Here is a 10,448-nt window from a genome sequence, read left to right as displayed (position 1 = left end):
TCATTCATCAGAGTAATATCGGCATCAATTGACCCAATTTGCCTCGATAGTTCGGCAACTTCAACGGACGAGCCGACGGCCGGACCCACAGGTACCTGCACACGTTTCTAGCACTATCATTGGTTTATGATCACCCGTTTGCCGCCTAGGGCGGGCAACCAGAGTCTCAGGGGCTGCTATCTATATGGAGCACACCTAGCGCGTGCCTTACAACCAAAGAAATAGTAAGTTTTCCATTACATACCTCAAAACCTCTGAGCAGGCTTGTGAATGCTTCATTCAAACCTCTTGAAGCGGATGAAATCTTCTTGAGCACCGTGCTCATTAATGAGCGGTGCTCCTCCGAGAGCGTAGCTTGCTCCAGTAAGCTCGTCAGTACGTCCGGACTTAGGGCGGCTGACGCATTGGCTTCCGGCCTTGGCGGATCCGGACTCCTCCGTGACGACACCTCGATGTCGCCCGCGTCATGAACCGGAGAGGCGGGTGGGGTCTCGCTCTCCATCATCTCCGGAGGAAGGTCGCCCGAAGACGATCCCTGTTGAGAAGAGCTGCCAGCCGGACTGCAAAAAGTTGAGTCCTGGTCATCGATCCAGGAGAAATATAGTACCTTTTAAGGTAATGATTGACTTACGACTCGTTGGAGGGCTAGCCCGTTGGAGGGCATGGTGCGGTGAGGGTGCCTGTCGGGGCAAGGACCCCTAGGGATCCCTTTTCCCAATTTGGGCATCTCTGCCTCCAAATCTTCGAAGGCGGCCCTCTTCTTCCCGCGTGGGGAGGCAGCCTCGACCTCTCCTCCCCGACTATCCCCGGTTCGGATGTGTAGTGTGTGGGGTTAGGATCTCTCGTCCTTCCCCTTGTCTTTCCCAGAGGGCATTCTGCTGAGTACCCGATCGAGCATCTTGGCCACGGTAGGGCGGGCGAGCCTTCGGGAAGTGGCGCCGGACACCTGATTCTCTCCGCCTTGCTGAGCCATTCCTAGACGCAGATGATATTCAGAATAAACAAATCTTGAAAAATACAAAACAGGGTGTCCGGTATCAAGGCTACTAACTTGAGTATCTAGGCGATTGCAGCTTAGGCCCGCATCCTCGGGGGTATCCGGACACGTTACCTTCCGTCCAAAGAATAATTTGCACATCTCTTCGAGCTTTAAGACGAAGAAGTGCTTCACCGTCCGTGGACCCTCCGGGTTGAACTCCCACATCCGAAGAGGCCGGCGCTGGCACGGCGACATCCACCGGATTAACATCACTTGCATTACGCTGACAAGGTTGATATCTCTCTCGAGAAGCTTCTGGATGCGGTTCTGCAGTATTGGTATGTCGCCTGCGAGCCCCCAATTACGTCCTACGTCTGTCGAGGACGCCAACTGCGATGGGGGCCCGAGCGGAACTCGGTGGCGGCCACCCACTTTGTGCCCCTTGGGGCTGTAGGATAAAACCACCTCCGCTGCCATACGTCAGATGCTTCTGGGAAAGAACCCTCCGACCATGGGGCGTCGGCGTTTCTGCTTATTACGACACCTCTGCACTCCACGTGTCACCCCTTGATCAGCTTCGGCTTCACATTGAAGGTATTGAGCCATAAGCCAAAGTGTGGCGTGACATGGAGAAAAGTCTCGACCACAATAATGAACGACGATATATGGAGGATAGCATCTGGAGCCAGATCATGAAAATCCAGCCCATAATAGAACATGAGCCCACTCACGAAGGGATGGAGGGTGAAACCCAAACCATGGAGGAAGTGTGGGACAAAAACAATACACTCATTGGGCTCCGGCGTGGGGATAACTTTCCCTGGAACAGGAAGCGTGTGCTGGATATCTGCAGTTAGGTATCCAACCTCCCTAAGCTTTGCAATGTCCTTCTCCTCAATCGAGGAGGCGACCCACTAGCCTTGAGGATTAGATCCGGACATACTGGCGGATTCCGGAGGGGTGGAGCTTAGGTTTTGGGTGTTAGAACTCGAGGTGCGAGAAGGCGCAATGAAGGTGAAGAAAGAGGTGTAGGTCTTGACCCCTTTATAAAGAGGATGAATATCAAGAGTCCCTGGTGTGACCGTTTGAGGTTTATCTAAAAACACATGGGGTAATACCAACGGCCGTCGTGGGGTCACGCATGCTCATATTGATGGAAAATCCCGTAATAAAAGGAACACGATCTCTGCCTCGACGGGACGTGTCGATAAAACTGCCTCGTAACACGAGTCATTGTGGGGTAGGAGACGTCGGTTCACATTCGACCGAGCCACGATACAAGGGCACGACGCACAAAGATTGCCAGCAAATCAGATCTATACCATACAGAGATCATCCTGCGGATTCGGACAAGGTCTACGTGTTCGATAACCATTTTGGAGTATTCAGAGGAGGAACCCGCCTTGCAATGCCGAAGACAATACTGCGCGCCGGACTCATCATCATTGAAGCCTGGTTCAGGGGCTACTGAGGGAGTCCTAGATTAGGGGGTATCCGGACAGCCGGACTGTGTATAACGTCCGGACTATTGAAGCGTGAAGATACAAGACTCAAGACTTCGGCCCGTGTCCGGATGGGACTTTCCTTGGTGTGGAAGGCAAGCTTGGCGATCCAGATATTATATTTCCTTCTTTGTAACCAACTCCATGTAAACCCTAGCCCTCTCCGGTGTCTATATAAACCGAAGAGGTTGGTCCTTAGAAGGCCGATCACAATTACATTCATACCATCAGAGCTAGCTCCTAGGGTTTAGCCTATACGATCTCGTGGTAGATCTACTATAGTACTACCCATATCATCAATATTAATCAAGCAGGAAGTAGGGTTTTACCTCCATCGAGAGGGCCCGAACCTGGGTAAACATCTGTGTCCCTTACTTCCTGTTAACATCAGCCTTGACGCACAGATTGGGACCCCCTACCCGAGATCCGCCGGTTTTGACACCGACAAGCATCCTCATACACTCTAGATGGCAGTGACCACTGTGGACCGGGGGTGCGGCTGCCTATTATGGCTAGCGGCTCGGGTGCGCCATTAATATGGAGTAGTGGGAGCGAGGCGGGCGTCGGTCAAAGGCTGTCTCGCCTCCAAGTGAGCCTGCGTGGCGGATTTTTGGCATGCCTACTATCATTTCACACATCTACTCACACGTCTCCCGGTGACACCAGCGAAAATGCCTCCCATCAATTCACACACCTACATTCACGCCTCCCGGTCTTCCCGAGCGGCAGACTGCTCCCATGCGTTCCGTCAACTCGCGCCTGCTCGCACGACACATGGGGCGCATGGCGACACATATATTGTTTTTATTTTTGATGATTAATTCTGTCGCTTTATTGCTTAACCGAAGCATGGCACGCATACATTGTTGGTGTAACGCACGCGGTCCGAATAAATAATTTGTATGTGACATTGGTTGCCAATTATTACCAATCTCCCGTTTGTAAGAAGATTATATCAAAACTTGTCTCAAATTTGATGAAAGAATACAATATCCCAGTCTACTGGTGTCCATATGACACCACGATAAATTTCATGAATTTCAACTAAGTTTTGGATTTACTGAATTTTAAAAAATCAATGTTCTCAATGTTTTGAAATCTCTTGCACGGGGAAACATGCACCCAGGGACACACATATGATTTTGCAATCCATTTTGGTGCACATGTAGCTCAAGTTTGATTTTTGCACATTAAATCCCTAGGAAATCAATCAATGTATAAAAACGATTCAATGATCTCTATTTTTTTCAAATTTTAACACGGCACTCCTTTGGTCACATGCATGTTCACTGTAGAAAAAATTTGACATGCCTTAGAGTGGTGGCAGTGGTGTGGAATGTGTGCATCTGTGTGTGTGTGCGTGTGTGTGTGTTGGGGGTGGTCTGGAAGTACACTACGAGTCATGAGCCACCATGTGGGATTGATCATTTTGTGAAATATATATGCCACATCAAAGGTGTGAATTGGTTATTTAAAACATTACACAAACCTTTCATACCTACATGTTCGGGCCACATGCATGAATTAATTGGTGGTCCTCTCGGACACTCCATCGTTCGGTTATCAGCGACGTGCCCATTTGTTAGCCCGCAAAGGTTTTCAGTTTCCACCAAGAATGAGAGGCATTTGACAAAATTAGGTCGATTCAACTTGGCATGTGTGTGACGGTGTGAATCATGGTGAGATTCCATATCAATGTTCGGGCACGTGCGTACACATGAGTCCCTCCCACCAGCTCGGAGTGAGGGGCTACGCATCAGTAACCTACGCGTAGTGTGTTTCCGGTTTGTGAAGCATGTGCCGCATCAAAGTTGTGCATTGGGTATTCAAAAATCACACAAGACACCTCTTTTGGGCACATGCACGCGGTGGTTGTCCTATGACACTCACTCACGTGTGTGACTCTCTCTGTGCACCAGCGAGGTCGTCGCCGATCAGTTGAACCTACAGAGAGAGAGGAGAGAGAGAGAGTGAGAGAGAGAGAGGTTAATTTGACCAACAAGGATGGTTATTTTTTTGGTTTATGTTAGGTATATGCACGGTAGGAGTAGGAGTACATGTCAAAGAGGGGGTAACATGTATACTATATATGTGTTATAACCTCGATCCACATGGGGACTTTACGTTTCCCGAGGCAGGTGCCACATCAAAATTGTGCATTGGCATTCAAATGTCACGCAATACCATGCAAGCAGTGGTTGCCCTATAGGAACTCACTCACGTGCGGCACTTTTCCATTCATGGGCCCACGAGGTTGTCCACCATCTATTTGACCCAATGAGAGAGAGGTTAATTTGACCATCAAGGAATGATTCTTTTTGGTTTGTGCTACAGTAGGAGTATATATATACCACGCAATGAATAGGAGGGGGGTATGTAGCACATACCACGCATCATCAACCTCGCTCTCAGTGGGGACTTTTCGGTTTCCGAGGTATATATAGGTGCCACATCAAAGTTGTGCATTCTAGTTTCAAACATCACAGAAATTATCTCTTTGGGCCACATGCAGATGGTGGTTGTCCTATATAGGACGCTCACTCGCGTGCGACATACTCTTCACTCTTGTGGGCCCGTGGGTCATCATCCATCATTTTGACCCAACGAGAGAGAGGTATAGTTTTACGAACAAGGAGGATTAATTCTTTTAGGGCCGTGTTATGGTAGGAGTATATATATAGTACGTGTCGAAGTTGAGATGGGCCCAACATATACTAGGTGTCATGAACCTCACTTCGTGTGGGGACTTTTTGCATTTTGAGGCAGAAATGCCACATCAAAGTTGTGCATTAGGTGTTCATAACATCACAACCACACACATCTCTCCATATATATGTTTGGCACACATGCAAGCGATGGTAGTTGTCCTCTCGCACTCACGCACGCGATTATTGGTGATGCTTCCATCTATGAGCCCGCTTGGTCCATCACTTCCACCAACAGTGAGAAAGGGTTAATTAATTTGACTTAGGAGGGCATTAATTTTTTGTTTGTCTCATGGTATAGGTCATAATAAATAGCGTATGTATGTACACATGAATCCACCCTGCTCAATCAAATGGGGGGGGGGAGCACACAACACGTCATGAACCTCTTGCTCTGTGTGGGGACCGGTGCGATTTTCAATGCATGTACCAAATGACTGTTGTGCATTTGTTATTCAACACATATGCATGCATCACGCACCTCCATAAATATGTTCGGGACACATGCATGCAATGGTTGTCTTTGGACACTCTATCTCGCTTGGTTATCAACGACAAGTTGATGACCCGCAAGTATACGGGATAGTTGTAGCCTCTTTTGATAAGTAAGAGTGTCGAATCCAACGAGGAGCTAAAGGTAGAACAAATACTCTCTCAAGTCCTATCGTCCACTGATACGACTCTACGCACGCTTGACGTTCGCTTTACCTAGAACAAGTATGAAACTAGAAGTACTTTGTAGGTGTGATAGGATAGGTTTGCAAGATAATAAATAGCACGTAACATAAACTAGGGGCTGTTTAGATAAAGATGCAATAAAGTAAGTATTAGTAGAGAGCTTTTTGTTACGAGAAAGTTATTTGTCCAAGGCAATCGATAACTAGACCGGTAATCACTATTGCAATTCTATTTGAGGGAGAGGCATAAACTAACATACTTTCTCTAGTTGGATCATATGTACTTATGATTGGAACTCTAGCAAGCATCCGCGAATAATAAGATTCATTAAGGTAAAACCCAACCATAGCATTAAAGTATCAAGTCCCCTTTTATCCCATACGCGAACAACCTACTTACTCGGGTTTGTGCTTCTGTTCACTCATGCCACCCACCATAAGCAAATCATAAACATATTGCAAACCCTACAGCGGGGATCCCTCACGCTTGCGCGACACGGAGAGCACCATAGGACAGCACCAATAATAAAACATGCAACTCAAACCAATCACTATCATCAATTAACCCATAGGACAAAACAGATCTACTCAAACATTATAAGATAGCCATACATCATTGGGAAATAATATATAGCGTTGAGCACCATGTTTTAAGTAGAGATTACAGCGGGTAAGAGAGAGGTTACACCGCAGCATAGAGGGGGGAAGAGTTGGTGATGAAGGCGGTGAAGTTGTTGGTGAAGATCGTGGTGATGATGATGGCCCCCGGTAGCGTTTCGGCGCCACCGGAAGCAAGGGGAGAGGTCCCCCCTTCTTCTTATTCTTCCTTGACCTCCTCCCTAGATGGGAGAAGGGTTTCCCCTCTGGTCCTTGGCTCCCATGGCTTGGGAGGGGCGAGAGCCCCTCCGAGATTGGATCTATCTCTCTGTTTCTGCGTTCTCAGATTCTACCCCTTCACCGTTTCCTTTATATCTGGAGATCCATAACTCCAATTGGGGTGAATCTTTCACCCAGATCTTTCTCATAAAATTATATTTCTTGCGCCAAAAGAAGAGCGTCAACCGCCTTACGGGTGGCCCACGAGAGCCCAGGCCGCGCCCAGGGGGGTGCGCCCCCCTGTCTCGTGGCCACCCCAGACACCGTTTCACGTTGATTTTACTTCACAAAAATCATAAATATTCCAAAAAAAATCTCCGTCCGTTTTTATCCCGTTCGGACACCATTTGATATTGGGTTTCTGCGAAACAAAAAACATGCAACAGACAGGAACTAGCACTGGGCACTGGATCAATATGTTAGTCCCAAAAAATAGTATAAAAAGTTACCAAAAGTATATAAAAGTTGTAGAATATTGGCATGGAACAATCAAAAATTATAGATATGACGGAGACGTATCACAAGTCTATAGATATTTGTGGGCCCGCGTGGACGTCCATCATTTCGACCGATGATGAGAAAGGTTACCAGGGTGGATTCTTCTTCTTCGGTTCGTGTTATCGTATAGTACAGGTCAATCATTCAGGGCCTAATTAATTAAGTTTGACCACATGTTACGCGTCGTGAACCCTCGCTCACTGTGGGGATTTGACGGTTCCAAAGCATGGTGCCACATCAAATTTGCGCATTGGTTATTCAAACACCACATACCACTTCCATAAACATATTTTTGGGCCACATGCATAGAGTGGGTTTTGTCTTCAGGCACTCCCTCGCAAGGTTATCAGCGACAAAAGCTAGCCCATTTGTGGGGTCATGTGGACATCCATCACTTTACCAACAACGAGCGAGAGAGGTTATACGACCATGTTGGATTCTGCTTGGTCCGTGTTACAATACGTCTTGGTGAGATGCCCTCCCCCCTGACGCGTGTGTGTATGTGTGGGGCTACTTCGCACTACCCGCAACCTCCGTGGGGTCGGGGAAGTCCGGTTAATTTGCAAGGCACATATGCCACATCAAAGTTGTGAATGTAGTTAAATATCACATTGCACCCTTTTCATACATATAGTAGGGCCACCTGCAGGTGGTTCGTATGGTCTCACCCATCTCGCGCCACAAATCACACATTTGTGGGTCGACACAAGGTCCACCTTTGTTTGGAAGCAAAAGGGGATGTCTGACCATGATGGACTCCTATAGGTTTTGTGTTACCGTAGGGTGATATCTCAGACCTACCTATTTGGGGGCATGCGTTTGTAGCTAGGATTTCCTTACCGCCGACATGAAGTGGGGTTCATAGGGGGTGGATGACTAGAAACATTGTGCGCTTTGTGCGACAGGTGCCACATAAAAGGTGTGCATTGGGTATTTGAACATCAAACCACCCTTTTCATACATCTATTTGGTCCACATGCAAGTGTATTCGTGTTCTGAACCTTTCTGGCGTTATTCCTTTTGCCAAATTTATAGAACAGCAGACGAGTTGGATGCAGCAACCATCTGCGATTGGGGACGCAATAGACACGGTTCGCTTAGACAACCCGTGTGCCACGCCCGTGCCCATGTCGCTCACATCAGCAAAGTAGATTGGGCTCCACGAGGCTTGCCTCTCACTCTCGAAAATATCTACTACCTCACAATCTCTAAAATATCTATCGCCTGGAAGGTTTTTATGTTCGATAGCACATGATTAGTATGTGTGGACCGTGTGTGATGTCTGTTACTCCCACTCTGCTTCAATCCCTTGATTCAAATTTTCATTAGCCCCGACATTTTACTCCAGCCTCTACATCCCTCACAATCTCAAAAATATCTGCTCACCCTTCATTCAAATTTTAGTAGCCCTGGCTTGTTACTCCCGCCTCCGCAACCTTCGCAATCTCAAAAATATCTGCTCGCCCTTGATCCAAATTTTCAGTAGCCTCGACATTTTACTCCCGCCTCTGCATCCCTCGCAATCTCAAAAATATCTGCTCGCCCTTGATCCAAATTTTCAGTAGCCCGACATTTTACTCCCGCCTAGTAAAATTTTCAGTTGTCGCGGTATTTCCTCAAACACCACGTTGGCCCCCCTCCATGCACACACCCCAAAACCTCCGCTCACACGAACACACACCACCCCATCACTCGCTCGAATCCATTGGTAGGTCGCTGCCGCCGCCTCCATCCTCAACCTCAGCATGTGTGCTGGGGAGCTCGAGGAGCCAATGGACCAAAAGAGGTTTATCGCGGCCTCTTCCCCCGACGTCGGCGAGGTGCCCGCCGAGGTGTCCCCGTCATCCTCCACGGTCTCTTTATCGAGCCGCCATCGTCGGTCGCCTGATTCGCCCTCTACGCGCCCCTATGCTGGTTTGAGGACTTCCCCATCCTCCCTTGGGCTCGACCACCGACGAGGTCCTACCTCGGGATCCTGCAGTGGCGGTGGGGGACGTGGGTCACCGATATTATGGATCGGGAGACCCACACCTGCCGGTGGCTCGGTGATAACCCACAAGTATAGGGGATCGCAACAGTTTTCGAGGGTAGAGTATTCAACCCAAATTTATTGATTCAACGCAAGGGGAGCCAAAGAATATTTGCTAGTATTAGCAGCTGAGTTCTCAATTCAACCACACTTGAAAGACTTAATATTTGTAGCAAAGTATTTAGTGGCAAAGTAGTATGGAAGTAACGGTAGTGGCAGAAGTAACAATAGCAGTTTTGTAGTGATTGTAATAGCAGTAGCAACGAAAGTAACTTAGCAAAGGTGAATATGTGAAAAGATCGTAGGCAATGGACTGGCAATGCTAATTATGTCAGATGGTATTCATCATGTAGTAGTTATAACCTAGGGTGACACAAAACTAGCTCCAATTCATCAATATAATGTAGGCATGTATTCCGCATATAGTCATACGTGCTTATGGAAAAGAACTTACATGACATCTTTTGTCCTACCCTCCCGTGGGAGCGGGGTCCTAATGGAAACTAAGGGATATTAAGGCCTCCTTTTAATAGATAATTGGACCAAAGGATTATCACTTAGTGAATACATGAACTCCTCAAACTATGGTAATCACCGGAAAGAATCCCAATTATTGTCACCTTGGGGTATGCGGATCATAACTCGTAATAGGTGTCTACAAGTTGCAAGATAGGATCAAGACACACATATATTCATGAAAACATAATAGGTTCAGATCTGAAATCATGGCACTCGGGCCCTAGTGACAAGCATTAAGCATAGCAATGTCATAGCAACATCAATCTCAAAACATAGTGGATACTAGGGATCAAACCCTAACAAAACTAACTCGATTACATAATAAATCTCATCCAACCCATCATCGTCCAGCAAGCCTATGATGGAATTACTCACTCCCGGTGGTGAGCATCATGGAATTGGCAATGGAGAAAGGTTTGTGATGATGTCGACGAATCCCCCTCTCTGGAGCCCCGAACGGACTCCAGATCAGCCCTCCTGATGAAGAACAGGAGGAGGCGGCGGCGACTCTGTATTGTAAAACGTGATGAATCCTTCTCTCTGATTTTTTTCTCCATGATTGTTACTTATAGAGTTGGAATTAGGGTTAGAGGAGCTCGAGTGGGCCCACAAGCATGCAGGGCACGCCCCCAGGGCTTGTGGCCTCTGGGTAGCCCCCTCTGG

Source organism: Triticum dicoccoides, chromosome 5B (genome assembly GCF_002162155.2).
Source record: "Triticum dicoccoides isolate Atlit2015 ecotype Zavitan chromosome 5B, WEW_v2.0, whole genome shotgun sequence".
Lineage (NCBI taxonomy): Eukaryota > Viridiplantae > Streptophyta > Magnoliopsida > Poales > Poaceae > Triticum > Triticum dicoccoides.
The sequence above is the reverse complement of the archived record's forward strand: the minus strand, read 5'-3'. Positions refer to the sequence as shown.